Raw genomic sequence first — 20666 nt, 5'->3', positions numbered from 1 at the left:
TCTCTCTCTCTCTCTCTCTTTGTGTGTGTGTGTGTGTGTGTGTGTATCCTGCTCATTTTCTTTCTCTGGAGAACTCAGACTAATGTAGTAATATATGCCACTTGCCAGTCTTTGTCTCCATGCTTTTAAAAGGTATAAACTAAATAAATAAAACAAAACCCTGGAGGGTTCTCAAAGAAGAACAGCAAAGGAAATGAATTCTGGCAGATTTTGCACTGAGGACATTCAGGTGTGAGGAAAACATGAAAACCACTATGCTAGGGAAAGCAAATGCTGTTGAGAATGTCTCAAAAACACACATTACACGTCAATAGGTAGGGTTGACCTTCAGGTTAGAAACATTTTCCTTTAAGTGCACTTTTTGTGCAACTTAAGATGAATCTAGGACTTTCATGATGGATGTATCTCTGTGTGTGTGTGTGTGTGTATACATATGTACATATACATATGTATAGTGTGTGTGTATGTATGTGTATATATATATTTTATATATATATAGAGAGAGAGAGAGAGAGAGAGTGTCTTGCTATCTTCTCCAGCCTGGTCTCCAGAGCTGGACCTCAATCGATCCTCCCCCGACCCCCTCCCAAAGTGCTCAGATTACAGGCGTGAGTCATTTCCCCTAGCCCATTTTCATATTTTTAATTTAGTTCAACCATTGTGTAAGACAGTGTGGCGATTCATCAAGGATCTAGAACCAGAAATATTTGACCCAGCAATCCTATTACTGGATATATACTCAAAGGATTATAAATCATTCTACTATAAAGACACATGCACACGTATGTTTATTGCAGCATTATTCACAGTAGCAAAGGCTTGGAACAAACTCACATGCCCATTGATGGTAGACTGGATAAAGAAAACGTGTCACTCATACACCATGGAATACTATGCAGCCATTAAAAAGGAGTTCATGTTCTTTGCAGGGACATGGATAAAACTGGAAACCATCATTCTCAGCAAATTAACACAGGAACAGAAAACCAAACACCACATGTTCTCACTCATAAATGGGAGTTGAAAATGAGAACACATGGAAACAGGGAGGGGAACATCACACACCAGGACCTCTCAGGGCTAGAGGGCAAGGAGAAGGATTGCATTATGAGAAATACCTAATGTAGACGACGGGTTGATGGGTGCAGCAAACCACCATGGCACATGTATACCTATGTAACAAACCTGCACGTTCTGCACATGTATCCCAGAACTTAAAGTATAATATAATTTTTTTAAAAAAATTTAAATACACATTTCAAAAATTATATAACAAGTACAGGAAACCTCCTTTATGCCAGTTTTACAAAAACAGAAAAGATGATATATCAATGACAAGGCATCAAAGGGCAATATCCTAAAGTAGTGAGAGGAAAAATACTTATTCTGGAATTCTATCCCACAATGAAAAATCTTTCAAAAATGTGACTGGAATAAGGACACTCAAAGATATACAAAAAAAATGAGGCCAAGCGTGGTGGCTCATGCCTGTAATCTCAGCACTTTGGGAAGCTGAGGCAGGTGGATCACTTGAGGACAGGGAGTTGGGAGACCAGCCTGGCCAACATGGCAAAACCCTGTCTCTACTAAAAATACAAAAATTAGCCAGGCGTGGTGGCACATGCCTGTGATCCCAGCTACTCAGGAGGCTGAGGCATGAGAATCACTTGTGCCCAGGAGATGGAGGTTGGAGTGAGCAAAGATCATGCCACTGTACTCCAGCCTGTGTAACAGAGCGAGACTCCATCTCAACAAAATACAAATAAAAATAAAGACATACAAATAAATGAAAGCATTGACCAACCCACACTACAAGAAATGTTAAAGGAGTCCTCCAGGCCTAAGGATGAGGATACCAGACAGAAATCTGAACCTACACAAAGAAATGGGGATGACTAAAAATCGCTATGTACATACTCAGATGTTGGGGTTTATACCATGTCTAAAATCAAATGACATGACAACACTAGCATAAAGGCCAGAAGGGGAAGTATAATGTCACTCGATGGCAGACTGATAAAGATGTATTCTAGGAACCCTAAAGCCATCACTGACTTAACAAAAGAAAGAATTACAGCTAATAAGCCAAAAAAGGAAGAAAATGGAATGATATAAAAAACCATGTAATCACTACGCTGGAACAACTGCTCTCCATGCCTCTACCCTATAGAGATACACCAGTGGCCAATGAGAAATGTACAAGAATGACGACTGCAGCATTGTTTGTAATCATAAAGTAATAGAACCAACATAATTTCAAAGATACATGAAAAGAGTTTTATTTATTTAACAAACACAAACAATTGAACAAACAAACAATGGAAGCAAGTCCTTCTGTTAAAAGGAACACAGAGGGTCATGATGATGCTACTCCTCCAAGGATTTCACGGTTCCCAGATGCCTAGTTTTTCTGTCTCATTCTTCTGGAAGATCTTATTCTTGGGGGAGGTACACGTTCTCGCGTTTGGGGCTCTTTCAGGTTCATCTCCATTTTCCCTTCAATTTCTCCCCATTCTGTCACAATAAAAAAACAATTCTCACCTCCAGAAGATCCCGCCTGTGCCTCCGCACGAGCCTTTCAGGAGGTCTGGATGTCTGGTCCACCGCTCCCCAGCTTCTTCCCCTGCTTTTGCTTTTCCCTTCCCCAGCTCTCGCCCTCCCGCCCCACCACCTACCACCGCCCGACCACCGCCCAGCTGAGCCCCCGCGGTTCCACCGCGCAGAAGGTACACTGGAGGCTCTGCCCGTTGCCCGCCCCGGGGGATGCCGAGAAATCAACCTGAATAAACGCCTTGTACAAAGAACTTTCTAATGGAAAAATCTCTTATGATTTCCATTCTCAAGGCTCTTCAAAGGACTAAACGATAAAGGCGACGATGGATTCATTCAACAAGTCCTAATCGTGTGCCCTGGTGAGCGCCAGACCCTGCTCCCCGCGAGGGGATCCACGAGCCACCCTCACCACCATCCCTGCCCTGGTGGAGCCCCCGTGCGGGACACAAGATCCAAAGATGGCAGCGGCAGCTCCGCAGCGGCCCCGAAAGCGACTGGGCCGGATGGGCACAGGCTCCCTCACTGGGCGAAGGCGGAGCAAAGAACCGGAAGAGCCATCCTGGGAGCCCACTGGGTGTTCAGGTTACCTTAGGCCCCCTGGCGGCTCCGGCCCGGGCCGCGGACCAGGGCGTTTCCGGGGGCTTCTGAAGCGGGCGAGGGGCAGGGCGGGAGAATGCCATTCGGCTGTCCTTCTGGCTCCAGAATCTCCCAACGCGCAGGTGTCCAACGTGACCAGCGCGACTCACTGCTCTAATCGCTCCGGTTTTCCAAGGCCTTGGTCGGTAGTCCTGCCAGGCGGGCCCTGAGGCTGGAAGGGATCGGGGAGTATGGTGAGTGCGCCCTGCCTATAGCGCCCAGTGGAATCACTAGTACCTGTCTCTGCGGCGCAATCTGTTAGCACGTTCGGCTATTAACCAAACGGTGGGTAGTTCAAGCCCACCCAGGGACGCCTGCTCTAGCTTTTAAAGAGCTCATGTATTATCATCACTAGAGAATCTCCCCCTATTCTTCCCATAGTCCTAAGTCCGAAAGGTTGGTTCCAAGCCAGCCAGGGATATGCCCATTTCAGGAAGGGTTTTCTCTTCTCAGGATTCTAGTCACAGTTAACAGGGATTCCTGTGAAGGGCCACCCCACTCAGAGATACAATTCTGACAGAACGTCTCCTGAAATGTCAGGTTGTCTTGTGCCTGTGTGCAAGAATCAGAGACCAAACAAGTCACTTCTGGTGCGATAAAATCCTCATGCTGCCCCTTATAGGTTTGGATGGGTTATAGAGGAACCTCATTCTTTTCATTTTTAATAGGAGGCCTAGAGAGGTGTCCTATCCCCAGGATGGGCCTGGATTTAGTGATTGCTCTATCAATAATGTGACCAGTGGAATCATTCATCATCATAATAATCCTCTCCATTATTTTTGAAAACAGTATTTTTCCCTCAGTTTGTGCATGATTTACTTACCCCTTTTCAAAATATGTTTGAAATGAGGTTGACTTCATGATTTTAGGATTACAAAGAATCCTGAAATCATCATTCTTGTATATATATCTTTGACCTCTGATATTTCTATAGTGTAGAGAACTGAATGTGCCACTGCTATATTATAGGCTTTTTAATTTTTAGTTTTGGTTTTTGTGACAGGGTCTCATTCTGTCTCTCAGGCTGGAGCACAGTGACCCAATCGCGTCTCATTGCAGCCTCGTCTTCTCAGGCTCAAGCGATCCTCCCATCTCTCAGCCTTCCCAGTAGCTGGGACTACAGGTGCGGGCCATCACACCCTGATAAATTTTTTATGTTCTGTAGACAGGGGGTTTCACCATGTCGCACAGGCTGGTCTCCAAACTCCTGGGCTCCAGTAGCTCCGAGGACTCCCAAAGTGCTAGGATTTACAGGCATGAGCCACTGCAATGGGCCTTATATAATGCCTCTAACTTCAGCACATTGAGCACATTTATCTTCTGTGGGAAAGGCACCAAATCATATTCCAATTTATTTCTCAACACTAATACTGTCCCTTTCTTCATTTACTTGCTGGCACAACAAACTGTTCACACGCCCCCCCAACTTTATTTTAGACTAGGTCTCACTCTGTCACCCAGGATGGAGTGCAGTGGTGTGATCTCAGCTTGCTGCAACCTCCATCCCCTGGGCTCTAGTGATCCTCCCACCTCAGCCTCCAGAGTAACTCTTTTTTTCTTTTTCTTTTTCTTTTTTTTTTTTTTTTTTAGAGATAGGGTCTTGCTATGTTGCCCAGGCTGGTATCCAACTCCTGAGCTCAAGTGATCCTCCTATCTCAGTATCCCGAAGTTCTGTGCGAGATTACCAGCATGCCACCGTGGTCAGCCCTGTTTCTTTTTAAAATGTATTTATTTTGAGACAGGGCCTCACTCTGTCACCCAGGCTGGAGTGCAGTGGCAAGATGACAGCTCACTGTAGCCTCAGCCTTCCTGGGCTTAGGTGATCCTCCCACCTCAGTCTCCTGAGTAGCTGGGACTACCAGCATACACCAACATGCCTGGCTAATTTTTGTATTTTTTTGTAGAGATGGTGTTTCATCACATTGATCAGGCTGCTCTCCAACTGAGCTCAAACAATACTCCTGCCTCAGCCTCCTAAAGTGCTGGTATTACAGTCATGAGTCACTGTGCCCGGCTTGTCATTGTTTCCTGTGGTGACCAAGTCACATAGGTCCAGAGAAGACAGGTCACAGTGACCTCTTTGATAGCTTTCTGCCAAGTCGCTTATCTGAAGAAAGCAAAATCACAATGGTCCCAGGCATTTTTTTTTCTCCTTCTCTTTCCTCTTTTCTTTATAAATCTTGATTTTACTTTTATTCGCTGAAAACAATCTAATGCCAGTTCTTCCTTCTATAGTAATGGAGAATGAGCATGCAGATAAGTGTCTCTATATTATTCCTCAACTGATTTCTTTCAGAGACTATGTCCATAAAAATTAGTCTACCTGAGACCCATCATTGGAGCCAACAGAATCCTGCACCTAACAGGCCCCTGGTGCAGACCTGGATCCTTAGAGCTATTGGCTCTTGTTCCCTCAGTTCTTCTGTTTTCATGAGCAGAAACTGAGCTCTTTTGCTTTTAAATACTAAGTATGGTCATTGGACAAGTCCTTTCTCTCTCTGTTTCTCTCTCTCTCTCTCTCTCTCTCTCTCTGTCTCTCGTTTGCATCGTTATTTTCTTCCATCAATGGCATCAGTGTAGGTTTCTGGTAAATGTTATGGAATGAATTTCTCGGGACAATCTCTGTTGGGTGGTGTTTGGCAAGAATCCAGTCCCTGTTTGGTGATACCTGACAGCTAATCTAGCCTGTGAGTCTTTTTTGATTGTTTATTCATTGTCCTGAGGATAATGGTATTTCCTGATATTTGAGACTGCAGTAATCAGAAGTTGCTCATATCCTGTCTTTCCAATGTTTGGTAAAAATTTTATGGGCCCAATAGCTGTCAATATCTGTAAGAGTGGCATCTCTATTATAAAGATGATCTTACTACTCAATGCCCCTCACCCCCAACTGAACTTCATTCCATAGGAGCTCTTGGCCTTAACAAATTACTAACCCTGAAGGAGATCTTAACACGGGAAGAAAACTGAATCTGCAGCATGTAAGGAACAGCTTTCTTTGATTTGTATATTCGGGTTTCTAACTAGCTGAAAAATTCAAATATATGCCCTTTAAGGATTAAGTTTAAATCACACCACAGAAAGGAGAAAAAAGAGAGACATGATCAAAAGTAAGCAATGGAATCAGCAATTTGAGCACTTCTCACAACTATACAAATCAAATTTAACAACCTCTAGAACAGTAAGGAAGTTCAGCCCTTAATGAAAATGAACGAAAAGAAATTATTCACCAGACTCAAAAGGGTATCACAGAGTTACTCAGATTTTCAGCAGTGGGGGTTTTCCAAGGATCTAATGAAGTTCATTTTTCAGTTTGTTTCCCTCACTGATAGGCATTGTTAATAGACACCATTGCCTCTGGTTTCACCTTAAATGATGTTACATAACCAAATTATTTGCTTTCGAATGCCTGCTAGTTTGGTGGAAGGAATTTTTGTAATGTATAAATATATTTTCTTGTGAAACTAATTGGCATAGTCTTTCAGTGGAGTGAATAAATTCTCTAAAACTTTAAAGAAATTACTTCTGATTATCTTAAGCACAGTAATAATTACGTATATAAAATTAAAATAAGAAAATTAGGGCGGGTGCGGTGGCTCAAGCCTGTAATCCCAGCACTTTGGGAGGCCGAGACGGGTGGATCATGAGGTCAAGAGATCGAGACTATCCTGGCTAACACAGTAAAGCCCCGTCTCTACTAAAAATACAAAAAAATTAGGCAGGTGTGGTGGCGGGCTCCTGTAGTCCCAGCTACTCGGGAGGCTGAGGCAGGAGAATGGCGTGAACCCAGGAGGCGGAGCTTGCAGTGAGCCGAGATCGCGCCACTGCACCCCCGCCTGGGCGACAGAGCCAGACTCCGTCTCAAAAGAAAAAAAAAAAGAAAATTAAGCGGAGTGTGGTGGCTCACACCTGTATTCTCAGCACTTTAGGCAGCTGAGGAGGGAAAATCACTTGAGGCCTGGAGTTCCATACCAGCCTGAGCAACATAGTGAGACTCCTGTCTCTACAAATTTTTAAAAATTAGCTAATTAGGCCAAGCACAGTGGCTCATGCCTGTAATCCCAGCACTTTGGATCACCTGAGGTCAGGGATTCAAAACCAGCCCGGCCAACATGGTGAAACTCCGTCTCTACTAAAAATACAAAATTAGCTGGGTCTGGTGGTGCATGCCTGTAATCCCAGCTACTTGGGAGGCTGAGGCAGGAGAATCACTTGAAGCTGGGAGGTGGAGGTTGCAGTTAGCCAAGATCGCATCAATGCACTTTAGCCTGGGCGACAAGAGTGAAATTCAGGCTTAATAATAATGATAATAATAATAACGCAGGGATGTAAAGGTCCCTTTCCAAAACTAACCCCTGAGGAGCTAAGGGATATGTGCACACAAGTAACCATGTTCTGTTCAGGTGACCTGACCAAGGAGAAAGAAGGTTCAAAATCCCCTTGGGCCCTCACTGCCGCCCAGATGTCTGGGAGTGTCAGCCACCTCTTAACCTCAATCCCCTGCTTCTTTCTCCTTTCCGTAATATACAAGAAGCCAGAAATTTTTATTAACTTGAGATGTTTCTTTAGGACATTAGTTCACCATCTTCGTGGTTTGCTAGCTTTCTGAAATAAAGTCACCTTCCCTGCCCCAATACCTTGTGTCTCCTGATTTCTTGGCTGTCATGCAGCAAGCAGGGTGAGCTTTGGACTCAGTTACTAATTCAGTAGGTAATATCTTTAAAAGGAGATAATTCTAGAAACTAAGAGACTGAATTATTCCACTTACAATTTCTTCATAAATATATTTAGATATCATCTAATACATGATGCCATCATCCTCTATTAAATGTCAGCTCAATGTATAATTTCAAGATCTATAGTTAATTTAAAAATCCATGACTAATACTAATGATTATATAGAGTTAATAATGGAGTTAATAAATAATTTTGATAATAATAGAGATAATAAATAATAAATAATTTTGATTGCTTTAAGATTAGTTTATAGATAATAATAAATACTTTTGATTGCCTTAAGATTCTCTCTCTATATTACTTTGCTTGGAGAATGGTGTTGCTTATTGGGTTCACAACATATATGTGTGTGTGTGTGTGTATATATATATATATGAATTTCTTTTTCTTTTTCTGAGACATAGTCTCACTCTGTCACCAAGGCTGGAGTGCAGTGGTGCAATGATGCTCACTGAAACTTCAGCCTCCAGAGTGCAGATGATCCTTCTGCCTCAGCCTTCCGAGTAGCTGGGACCACAGGTGCCCCCTACCACACCTGGCTAATTTTTATATTTTTAGTAGAGATGGGGTTTTACCATGTTGGGCAGGCTGATCTCAATCTCCTGACCTCAAGTGATCCTGCCACCTCGGCCTTCCAAAGTGCTGGAACTACAGGCATGAGCCACCTCACATGGCCCTACATATTGAATTTTTTAATGTGGTATACCTCAATAAACTTGACTTAAAAAAAATACATTCCCGGATTTTGGCACAATGGAAGCACTACAGTCTCCTACTCATTTCTGGCAAGAGTATAAATAAGTTCAAAAACTTTGGAAAATTGTTTGGCAGTATACTCTAATGGTAAAACACACATACATATATGCTATGACCCAGCAATTCGACTTTTCTACCCCATAGACTTGTACTTTCCAATACGACAGCCACAAACCACGGGCAGCTGTTGAACACTTGAAATCTTGCTAGTGTCACATGGGGTAATGATAATATTTTTAACATATTTAGTTGAATACATATTATTAAAAAGTCATCTCTTTTTACTTTTTAAAATATGTCTACTAATAAATTTAAAAGTACAAATATGCCTGGCATTATATTTCTATTGGAATTTCTATTTCTAGAGAAAGATGTGAGTACACTTTACCAAAAGACATGTAAAAAGTTCATATTTATTCAAAATATTCTTAAATTATAAAGAATTCAAATGTCTGAGGAAAGAAAACAACTTTTTATGTGAGGAAAGTGAGTGCTTTCAAATTAACAAGCCCAGAGTTAGGCATTAAAATGAGACAGCAACCACGTCCTGCTTCCCGGTTTTGAAGCTGTGTATTCATCTATTGAAACTGCTTGCTATCGCCACACGTAGCTATAAAGTAACCTAAACGTGGTGTACTGGACACCATCTCTCACTCCCTATAGCTGAACAATGTATAGTTAATCTCTAATCAATGTTATTTCTGTAAACCTCAGGGAGTTCCTGACAAGTAATTCTGTACCAGCCTCCCCGGGTCCCCCTTTCTGGTCTTTAGAAACCCACTTGTAACAAAGGACAAATGGAGCCCACATCCAAGATTGCTTGGGTCTGAGTCTTCTGGGCAAATGTCCTCACATTGGCTCAAGCAAACTCTTTAAATCATATTTTGTGTTTAAGCACCTTCCTTCTAGGTCAATGTTTTTGGCCCTGGGAGCAGGATTCAGAGCCACTCATCTCTGACCATCTGACTGTCCTCTCCAAGGCCTCCAGGGTGGCTAAATAGTAGTAAGAATTTTATTGGTGAGATCAGTTTGCAGTCCAGGAAGAGACAGTCTCCAGTGTGTGTCTTTGAAGAGGTGGTTTCTCTTCAGAGAGAGAGAGAGAGAGAGAGAGAGAGAGAGGGCAGGTTGGTTTTTGTGCCTCACAGGGTGTGTATCACACAATAGAGTCATATATATTCAGTAGGTTTGGGGGAAAGGCCATACACACTTCTAAGGGGTATTGAGCTCATGTGCAATGGGTACATATATGTAACATACACCCCATCTTCACATTGGGAAGGGATTTTAGCATTAAAATGGGGTGGAAATTGGCTCGTTATGTCAAAAGATGAACTATTGGACACGATGTCGGCTTGTGTGCGGTCCCTGAACTGCACACAGGCTGAAACTGGCTTGAGTTCTGCAGTAGCTTATCAGGAGAGAATGGAAGGCCACTCTTCTGTCCCATCAGAGGTCAAGTGATCTGGGTTGTAAATCCAGTTGAGAATTTCTGGGAAGATTTTGACAATTTGCCTGCTAGCTCCTATTGTTAAGGAGTTTAGCAAGAGTGTGGTTTTTCTTGTAACCATAGAAATTTAGGAAGTTGCTATACCAGTCCAGCCCTGAATCCTTGACCTGTAGCTAACTTTTGTTTCCTTAACCTTAGAAGCTCTCTTAGTCTACAATGGCACATCTATTTTCGTCTCTCAGATCACACCACATTCCTCCTGGACTGGGTGCCTGGCCAGCTCTGAAGCTCTTGAGTTCTGACTCTGAGAGAAACAGTTGGGCGGTAGTAAAAGGTGAATCCTCCTGAAATCTGGACCTTCCCACTCTTTGGTTGAAGGCCTGGAGTTTGCTTGAGTGTCCTTTCCAGCCTTCCCTTTCTACAGTGGAGGTTTTCTGTCTACCCTGTGGGTAAGAGACTTGAGTTTCAGGAGGAAAAACTGCCCTTTCCACCTCTGCCTCAGGTCAGAAAGTTTGGGTCACAGTCAGGCAAAGCGCTGTGTGGAAAGCTTCTGCGTTTTCTGTCTCTGTCCCTCGTTAGGAAGGTCTGGGTCAAGGTATTGGCAGGTAGACATCGGTGGTTTTGTTTTCTGTAGCATGCTTTTATGAAAGTTCAAACTTAGCTTTTCATTTGTGACTAATTCTTGTTAGTTCTTTTTTTTTCTTTTGAGATGGAGTTTTGCTCTCATTGCCCAGGGTGGGGTGCAATGGCACAATCTCGGCTCACCACAACCTCCACCTCCCAGGTTCAGGCGATCCTCCTACCTCAGTCTCCCGAGTAGCTGGGACGACAAACGTGTGCCACCACGCCCAACTAATTTTGTATTTTTAGTAGACACGGGTTTTCTCCATGTTGGTCAGGCTGATCTTGAACTCCTGACCTCAGGTGATCTGCCCACCTCCGCTTGAGATTACAGGCGTGAGCCACTGCGCCCAGCCCCTGTTAGTCCTTGGCTGGAAAATTCATGGAGGTGTGTTCTCCAGCCCTGTAAGAAAAGAAGTGATCTGCTTCCGCTGACCCATTCAGGTGCTCCAAGTGACCAGGGATGCTGCAGAGGTGTCATGATCACTACTCACCATGTGAAGGCGGCCTCATAGAGCATTTCCCTTCAGAAGAACATCTTTATGAACCCCCTTTCCTGCTCTTCTGGGAGGGTATATGTGAGACGGGTCCCCCAGAGCACATGCACTCTGTGGCCACCTGGTGGTTAGAAACAGTGGAAACCACTGAGACAGCGATACACAACTCCGGTGTTATCTGTAGGAGTGACTTCATAAGCATCGCACTGTGACCCAAATCACATTGCAGGCCTTGGTCATCTTTGCAAAGCTCCTAAATTATGGGAAATCAAGCTTCAAAATCTGAGCACACTTTGAAGAAACAAACGCCTTTAGAACCACCAGCTGGGTTTCTGTATAACACTTATGAAGCATCCACTTGTAAATATCCGAGAAACCCGACCCATGTAACCAGAAAAACTTGTAAGTCGAATGGAGAAAATGGGGATCTTTTGAAATGTCTAAAATAATTTATTAGGGCACACAATTGGAAAAATTTGGTGTTAGAACCAGGCAAATTAAATGGGAGACTTACTTCCAATGATACCTAGAACTTTCTAAAAGAACTTCTGAGAAAATTGCCTCCATTGAGGATGTAAACTGGGGATATCTGACGCTTTTTCTGAATTGAGAAATATTGAGGAGGCTTTGTCTCTTTCACCTCCAACTGCTCCTTCTCCTCCTGCCCCTGCACCTGCAGAGTCTTTCTTACCTGAGTCCTCCTGTCCTGCCTTGCCTCTTCTTCCATCACCATCACCTGAGGAAAGTCCCCAGGGCTCTGGCCTCTTCCCTGAAACTTCTGTTCTGACAGCCCCTTTCAAGGTAAAACCCACAGGAAGAGGGGAGCCTACCATTGTGTATACTGCTTCACCAAAATGTGAATTAAGAATATTGTAAAAGACTTCCCTTTTCTAAATCGAAATACATTTTCCTCTTCTCTTTCTAAAGCAGGCTCTGCTTTAGATTTAGATGTAGATTGGAGGAGAATTCAGCAATGCACTTAAAAGGCCAAACAAATCTGTCATTGATATTTTAAATGGCTGAAAATAATTTATGTATGTATGTATGCATGTATGTATTTATTGAGACAGGATTTCACTCTGTCACCCATGCTGGAGTGCAGTGGCTCCATCATGGCCCACCACAGTCTCAAACGCCTGGGCTGTAGCAGTTCTCCCACTTGAGCCTACAAGTAGATGAGACTACAGGTGCATGCCACCGCACCCGGCTAATTCTTTGACTGTTTATAGAGAGGGGACACACTGTGGTTTCCAGGCTGGTCTTGATCTCCTGGGCTCAATCAATCCTCCCGCGTCAGCGTAACATTTACACTGACCACAGAGTTGCATTTGGAGACGGTGATGATTTGGGAATGCTTTAGAAGCAACATAGATTTCTTATTTCACTAGGTCCACCCAACAAAAATTACCAGTAAGTCTCTTACCTCTTAGAAGCAATTTGAAAACCCAAATATTTGGCCATCATCAAAATTACTGGTCATTCAAAATTAGATGCTCCGGAGAGCAAGGACAACCGTTTTGCTGATGCGGCAGCTAAGAATGCGGCTCTGAAGGTGACATCGGACACAGAACTTCTCTAAATGACCCTGCTGACTTATGGCTCATTGAAAACCTTATTAGAAGAAGCACATGTGGGATCTCCGAAGCAGGAGATAGATCTCCGGAAAGATAAAGGGAACAAGTTTTTTTTTTTGTTTTTTGTTTTTTGTTTTTTCAGAAACAGCATATGATATGGGCCCAATGATACAACGATCCACCCCTTAGGATTCAATTACCCTTTTTAAAGTAGTTCATAAGCTGACTTGTTGGAATTCAGACAAAATGATAGCATGGGGAAAGCAGTGTATGGAAAGCCATCGTCTACCATTGCACAAAGGGTTTATTCTTGTAGTACTGTCTGTTCTGTCCCAAACATAATCCTGGAAGATCCCTTCATGTGTCACAGGGACATTGTATCTTTAGCACCCTTTGAGTCATGGCAGTTAGACTTTATCCAGCTGTCTCCATCTCAGGGTCACAGATACCTTCTGGTGGTAATTTGTTTGTGCTCTCACTGGGGTAAAGCATTTCCATGCCGATGAGCCACAGGCCAAGCAGCAGGCAGGCTGTGATGAGAAAAAATCATTCCTCATGGGGAGTGCCATCTGATCTCCATAGCAACCGAGGAACACACTGTATCAGGCAGGTAGTTGGATCCATTTGTAACATTTGGCCTACGTCCCAACATTTCCATTGTGCCTGTCACCCCTAATTCTCTAAACTGGTGCAACTCAAAAATGGTACAATAAACACTCAATTGGCAAAGCTAACAGAAGCTTTTAACCTTCCCTAGCCAGAAATCACCCACTGCTTCTGGAAAACTTCCACTGTCTCCCTTTGAAATAATAACAGGAAGACCCATGCAGTGGTTAGATGAAGGGGCTTATGAACTGGCACTTCTTAAAGGTAGCATTCTCTGTCATTGCTAAGGTCTCACAAAACTTCTTACCACGAGCTCCAAATTAATAAAGGATGTCTTTCATAATGAGCTGCTGGGAGATGAAAATATCAAAAATTATGCATATAAACTGGAGATGTTGCTTACTGGAAACAACATCAAGTAAATATTCCCTCCAAGTTCACTGGAAGGCACCAAGTAGGTATTATTAATATTAATTTTTTTTTTTTGAGATGGGGTCTCACTCTGTTGCCCAGGCCAGAATGCAGTGGAGCAATTATGACTCACTGTAGCCTTTAACTCCTGACATAAAGCCATCTTCGTGCCTCAGTCTCCCAAGTAGCTGGGACCAGAAGTGTGGGCCACAGCACCTGGCTCACAGCAGGTATTATTGCCCAATCTCTGTGGCAGTAAACATAAGGGCATTGACACACAGATTCATGTTTCTCATATCCCTACCAGAGTGGACATCTGTCAGTGGAGGTTTTCACTTAAAGGTGACCTGCAATATTCCTGACCAAGATGGCAAGTAGCTGACATCTGTTGTAGTCCACTTTTGCCAAACATACCAGCTGTATAACCAGTTATTCACAATTCCAGGGCTTACTGCAACTGAAAGAGTTGGTCGCTTTTTCTATTGACTGGAATACATATGCCGTTAAGGCTCCTTTAAGTTGTAGGGGTTCTCTCTTGGTTTTGGTAAAATCACCTTATATGTATATTATCTTAAGATATGGCACACTAGTTCTATTGCATGTATGTGTATATACATATACATGCATACATGTACATATATAGCAAAATGCCTATGGTCAGATTTCTGTTTTACTCTCCCTAATTAATTTGATTACAGCAGGGAAGGATAATTCTCTGATCAGAATCTCACAAACCATTGCCACTGTGGGAAATTTGACAAGGTGCTGAGTTTGCCACCTTAAACCACCAACCATTTTTGACCATAATGATCCATTGGTACATCCTGTGCTAAATTTCACCAGTATTCCTCCTTATTGTACTGACAATGCAAATCAGGGTCACATCAAGCAAAACCTGTTTTTCGAATCTGTCTGACTCATCCTAACCTTCCAGCCCCATGTCTCAGTTTAACCCATCATAATTGTACTGTCAAAATAACTGCCTGTAATCCCAGCACTTTGGGAGGCCAAGGCAGGAGGATCACTTGAGCCCAGGAGTTTGAGACTAGCTTCCTGGGCAAAATGATGAAACCCTGTCTCTACAAGATATACAAAAATTAGCTGGGCATGGTGGTGCCCACCTTTAGTCCCAGCTACCAGGAGCATGAAGTGAGAGGATGACTTGAGCCCAGGAGTTCGAGCCTGCAGTGAATCCTGATGACACCACTGCACTCCAGACTGGGCAACAGAGTGAGACCCTGTCTCAGAAAGTAAATAAATAAGCTGGGTGTGGTGGTGTGTGCCTGTAACTCCAGCACTTGGGAGGCTGAGGTAGGATGATTCATGGAGCCCTGAAGGTCAAGAGGTCAAGACTGTACTGGGCTGTGATGTTGCCACAGCACTCCAGCCTGGGCAACAGTGAGACCCCGGCTGAAAAAAACCAAAAATCAAAAACAAAACCAACCAAACAAAAAATTGTTGCCTCACTCTGAAATGTCAGGGGTAAACACCATGATGCTATTGGAAAGTTAAGAGAAAAACACTCCCTCCTGCTATCAGGATGCAACCTGCCCTCTTGCTCTAACATGTCTGACCATGGTTGAAATGCCAAAAGCTGATGTACCCAAATTATACTACACTTACCTGTTCTGACCAGCATTTATTTTGTCTCTGGAGGAGATCACCATCCATGGCCATTAAATATCTAAAGGCATGGAATGATGAAGTGCAATGTCTTTTAGGATATTTGGTCACCCCTATATATAGCTCTGAAGAAACTCAACATTGGATGAATGGCGAAATCGAGGCGGGTGGATCACCTGTGGTCACGGGTTCCAGATCAGCCTGGCCAACATTGTGAAACCCCATCTCTACTGAAAATACAAAAATCATCTGGGTATGGTGGTATTCACATGTACTCCCAGCTACTCAGGAGGCTGAGGTAGGAGAATCACTTGAACCCAGGAGGCAGATGTTGCAGTGAGCCAAGGTCATGCCACTGTACTTCAGCCTAGGAGACAGAGAGAGGCTCCATCTCAAAAAAACGACCAACCAACCAACAAAACAAACAAACAAAAAAATTGGAAGAGTATCCTCAAACTTTTCACTAGGCATGCCCACCACTCTATTTTATTAATAGATGGAGATCCTGTTGGGGGAAAATTTGCTAATTACCAGCCTGGACATTAAGAAAGTAGCTCCATACATTTTTGGGGGAACACCCTTTTGCTTTGATGGGATGTTGCTTCCCATGGTTAGAAATCCTTCTTTAGCATCAGGTAATATTGCTGATAAAAACTGAGCATGGTGGCTCTGGCCTATAATCCTAGTGATTCAGAGGCTGAGGTGGAAGGATCATTGAAACCCAGGAGTTCCAGCCTTCGGTGAGCTATGATGGCGACACCGCACTTCAGCCTGGGCAACAGAGCCACTCTGTCTCTCTGAAAGAAAAATAACGAGTCCAGGTTTGGTGGCCTATGCTTGTAATCCCAGCACTTTGAGAGGCTCAGATGGGATGATTGTTTGAGCTCAGGAATTTGGGACCATCCTGAGCAAGATAGCGAGACCCTATCTCTTAACAAACAAACAAAACAAACAAACAAACACAAACCAAAATTAGCCAGGCATAGTGGTGCATGTCTGTAGTCCCAGCTACTTGGGAGGCTGAAGTGGGAGGATTGCTTGAGCGAGGGAGGTTGAGACTGCCATGAGCCGAGACTGCACCACTGCAATCTAGCCTGGGCAACATAGCAAGACCGTGTCTTAAAAAAAAAAAAAAGAAAGAAGCAAAAATAAAAGAAAGAAAGAAATATTGCTGATGAAATTGTAGCCTCTTTCATAGCTCTACAAAAAGCTATTTATTCACTGGGTAAGGTTGTACTAGATAATTGCATCACTTTAGATGATATATATTTTCTTTTTTTTTTTTTTTTGAGACGGAGTCTCGCTCTGTCACCCAGGCTGGAGTGCAGTGGCCGGATCTCAGCTCACTGCAAGCTCCGCCTCCCGGGTTCACGTAATTCTCCTGCCTCAGCCTCCCAAGTAGCTGGGACTACAGGCGCCTGCCACCTCGCCCGGCTAAGTTTTTGTATTTTTAGTAGAGACGGGGTTTCACTGTGTTACCCAGGATGGTCTCGATCTCCTGACCTCGTGATCCGCCCGTCTCGGCCTCCCAAAGTGCTGGGATTACAGGCTTGAGCCACCGCGCCCGGCCAATTATATATATTTTCAAAGACACTATTAGCCTTATTTAAAAATGGGTAGAACCTGGGCTCGGTGGCTCATGCCTGTAATCGCAGCACTTTGGGAGGCTGAGGTGGTTGGATCACCTGAGGTCAGGAGTTTGAGACCAGCCTGGCCAACACGGTGAAACCCAGTCTCTACTAAAAATACAAAAATTAGCTGGGCACAGTGACGTGTGCCTGCAGTCCTAGCAACTTGAGAGGCTGTGGCAGGAGAATCGCTTGAACCCAGGAAGCAGAGGTTGCAGTGAGCCAAGATCGTGCCACTGCACTCCAGCCTGGGAGACAGAGAGAGAGTCTGTCTCAAACAAAACAAAACAAAAACAACGGGTAGATACAGCAGCACTTACAAGAGTTCATAAAAGGAATTGTACATTGTCAGGTGATAGTGTGGAGACAGCAGCCGCCTGCCCACCTGGTTGTGATCTCTGCACAACGCTTGCCCACAACCTCCTCTTCCACTTAGTACAACACAACACAGCCCAGAACACACAAGGGGAGAGCCGCAGCCTACCTCAGATGGTAGATTTAGCTGAGCAGGGAGGTGGATGTGTGCTGGTTACAAAGTCTTGTTGCATATACATAAATAAATACTTCCCATGAAGTAGAACGTCATCTAGAAAAAATTAGAAGTCATTTGGCTACAAGAAATCATGAAAGAAGAACTGGGATGTGATGTTTTCCCCAATGTTTTTAGTTGGCTCCCTAATGGAATAGATTCCCTTACTGTTCTGGCATACAGATTCTCTTTGTGATTCTCATTCTTGTGTGCATTATATGTGTTCTATTCAAATTATTAATGTTATATATTTCCTGTTTTACTTCTGAGAAAAGTGATTTTATGGTATCTGAAGACTAGAGATGATTCAACAAGTGATAGCTGTAGACTTAACTGAGGTCTCTCTCTCATTTCCTCCCCCGCCCTCAGTGTGGGAAAGACCATCTGGGAATGAGCCTTCCTGGCAAAGAGGGACACCGTGCCTGAGCTTTTGATCATCAGTGCTTTCAAGAAGAAAGATTTTTAAAAGAATTTTTATCTGAGGAATGTGAGCCACTTCACATGATCAGAGAGACATTAAATCAAGACAGCAATCACTTTCTGATTCCTTCCTTCTGAGCTACGTATTCATCTGTTGGAACTGCTTGCTATCACTCCAGGTAGCTGTAAATTAATCTAATAATGCCACACCAAACACTATATTCCACGCCGTATAACAACGGAGAGCCAAGCTCTCATCAATGCCATTTCTGAAAATCAATGAGAATTCCGGACAGGCACCTTTCTATCAGTCCATCGCGCGTCCCCCCTTTTGACCTTTAAAAACCTGCTTGTGACAGAGGCCAAAGGGAGCTCAGATCCAAGGTTCTTTGGGTATGAGTCTTCCAGGCAGCTGCCTTCACGTTGGCTCAAGTAAACTCTAAATTATATTTTGTGCTTCAGCATCTTTCTTTTAGGTCAACATGTTCAGCAACAGTAGAATAAATAAGTTGGCCTATATTCATACAAAGGAATACACACAGAAACAAATAACCACATGAATAACATGAACAATTCATAGATGTAAGACTGAGTGAAAGAAGTCAAACCTATGCCTCTGCTCCTGAGACCGACTTTGCAAAAATTATAACTAGGACAATCATCACAGCGAAAGAGATCTGACCTAACTGATTCCAACGTCCAAGCTGTCCTTGTTCATACCTGGCCACAGGCCAAAATAACTTTGAGAGGAACTTAGTTTATGGTTTAGCTGTGAAACAAAGATGATAACAGCCCTTTCCCAAAACAAACCCCCTTCCTGCCTGGGGACTAGACTGGCTTTGCAGGACTAACAAATTAGCCACGATATTAGAAATGATGGTTTAGGAGTCATGCAGCCTCCAGGTTACAAGATTCTAAACCTCCCCAAATTGTTCCTGGGGATCAAATCACTATTGTAAAACATAAGATCAGTGTGTGAGATATTTTGCAGACCCCGCACTCAATGCATCAGCTGGCACCACCCAGATGGATAAACCAGCTCATCTGACCTTGTGGCCCCCACCCAGGAACTGACCCAGCTCAAGAAGATGCTTTAGCTCCCTCTGAGTTCATCTCCGACCTGACCAATCAGACTCCCAACTCACTGGCCCCCACCCACCAAATTATCCTTAAAAACTCTGGTCCCAGAATGCTCAGGAAGACTGACTTGAGTAATAATAAAACTGGTCTCCCACACAGCCGGCTCTGGGTAAGTAACTTTCTTTATTGCAATTCCCCTGTCTTAATAAATTGGTTCTGTCTAGGCAGCAGGCAACGTGAACCCATTGGGCAGTTATACTCCCCCAAAACCCACTACACACTTTATGATTCGATTTATATGAAAGTAAAGGACAGGAAAAACTGGTCTGATAGATTTGGAGTCTATGGAGTATTGTCCAAGTTTGGGGTTGTATTCTACAGATTGAAAGTAATCAGTCAAGCACCTCAAATAAAATTTCCCCTCAATTTTTTTTCCTCCAAATTTGGACCACTTTGTTTCTGTCTTTGCAGAGCATAAAGCGCTAACACGAGGTAAGTGCTAAGGTCTAGAGAAGGCTGTGGAAGAGATGACACACTCCAGCACCATGCCTGAGTGTCCAGTGTGCTCTGCTGGCAGCATATCTGTACATTGCTGTATTTGAAAACACCCTACAAGATTCATGAAATTGGACCACCCTCTTTATAACAGTGCTAGTGGTAAAACAAGTAAGGATGGCTGGTTTGCAGTCATCTGAGCAGCCTCTCTAGTTTCATAGATATGGTTTCCCTCTGATATTGAACGGCTTCCAATTTCAAGTAGAATGCTAATCACAAGGATAACGACGTGAAGAGAACCAGTTTCTTGTGTAATCCTACATGTTTTAGTCTGCACATTACAAGCCATTGTTTGAAGAACGGTGGACAGGCTCCAGCTGTCTGCCAAAGAGGTCCTCGGCAACACAGGCTAAGAACTGGCTTCTGGGCAGGCCTGATGGCTCAGGCCTGTAATCCCAGCACTTTGGAGGCCGAGGCGGGCGGATCACCTGAGGCCAGGAGTTCGAGATCGTCCTGGCCAACATGGTGAAACCCCGTCTCTACTAAAAACACAAAAATTAGCAGGGCTTAGTGGCATGCGCCTGTAATCCCAGCAACGCAGAAGCCTGAGGCAGGAGAATCGCTTCAACTCGGGAGGCGGAGGTTGCAGGGAGCACAGATCATGCGACTGCATTCCAGCCTGGGCGACAGAACGATATTCCGGCTCAAAACAAAAAACAAAAAACTACAACAGAAACACCCACTTCTTTGGAAAGATCAGGCGCGGAGAAGGGAGGGAAAGGAAGGAGAGGCAGACGTCACTGCCCCCGCAGGCTCTGGCAGCAAGTTGTTCGACTGAGTGGCGGAAGATGGGGCAGAAACGCAGAGTAGGACGGGAAAGACACTGTTGGTGACATCACGGAGAGAGCGACTTCTATGTAGATGAGGCAGCGCAGGGGCTGCCGCTTCGCCACCGGCTGCTAGGCCACGAAGGAGTTTCCTTGCTGTGGGAGCGAGTCCAGGACCGCTGGTCGGACCTGAGAGTCCCAGCTGTGTGTCAGGGCTAGGAGGGCT

The 20666-nt window shown here is 44.0% G+C and overlaps 1 long non-coding RNA gene across 1 annotated transcript; it reads left to right on the top strand.

Moving 5' to 3' along the window:
* Positions 1-3269: 3269 nt before the first annotated feature.
* On the top strand, positions 3270-20530 carry LOC126932824 (uncharacterized). Its single transcript, XR_007718335.1, has 3 exons — positions 3270-3383; positions 17988-19287; positions 19590-20530. It is a non-coding gene; the product is annotated as an uncharacterized LOC126932824 (long non-coding RNA).
* The last annotated feature ends 136 nt before the right edge of the window (positions 20531-20666 follow it).

This window comes from Macaca thibetana, chromosome 1 (genome assembly GCF_024542745.1).
Source record: "Macaca thibetana thibetana isolate TM-01 chromosome 1, ASM2454274v1, whole genome shotgun sequence".
NCBI lineage: Eukaryota > Metazoa > Chordata > Mammalia > Primates > Cercopithecidae > Macaca > Macaca thibetana.
Note: the sequence above shows the minus strand (reverse complement) of the source record. Positions and strands in the feature narration are given on the sequence as shown.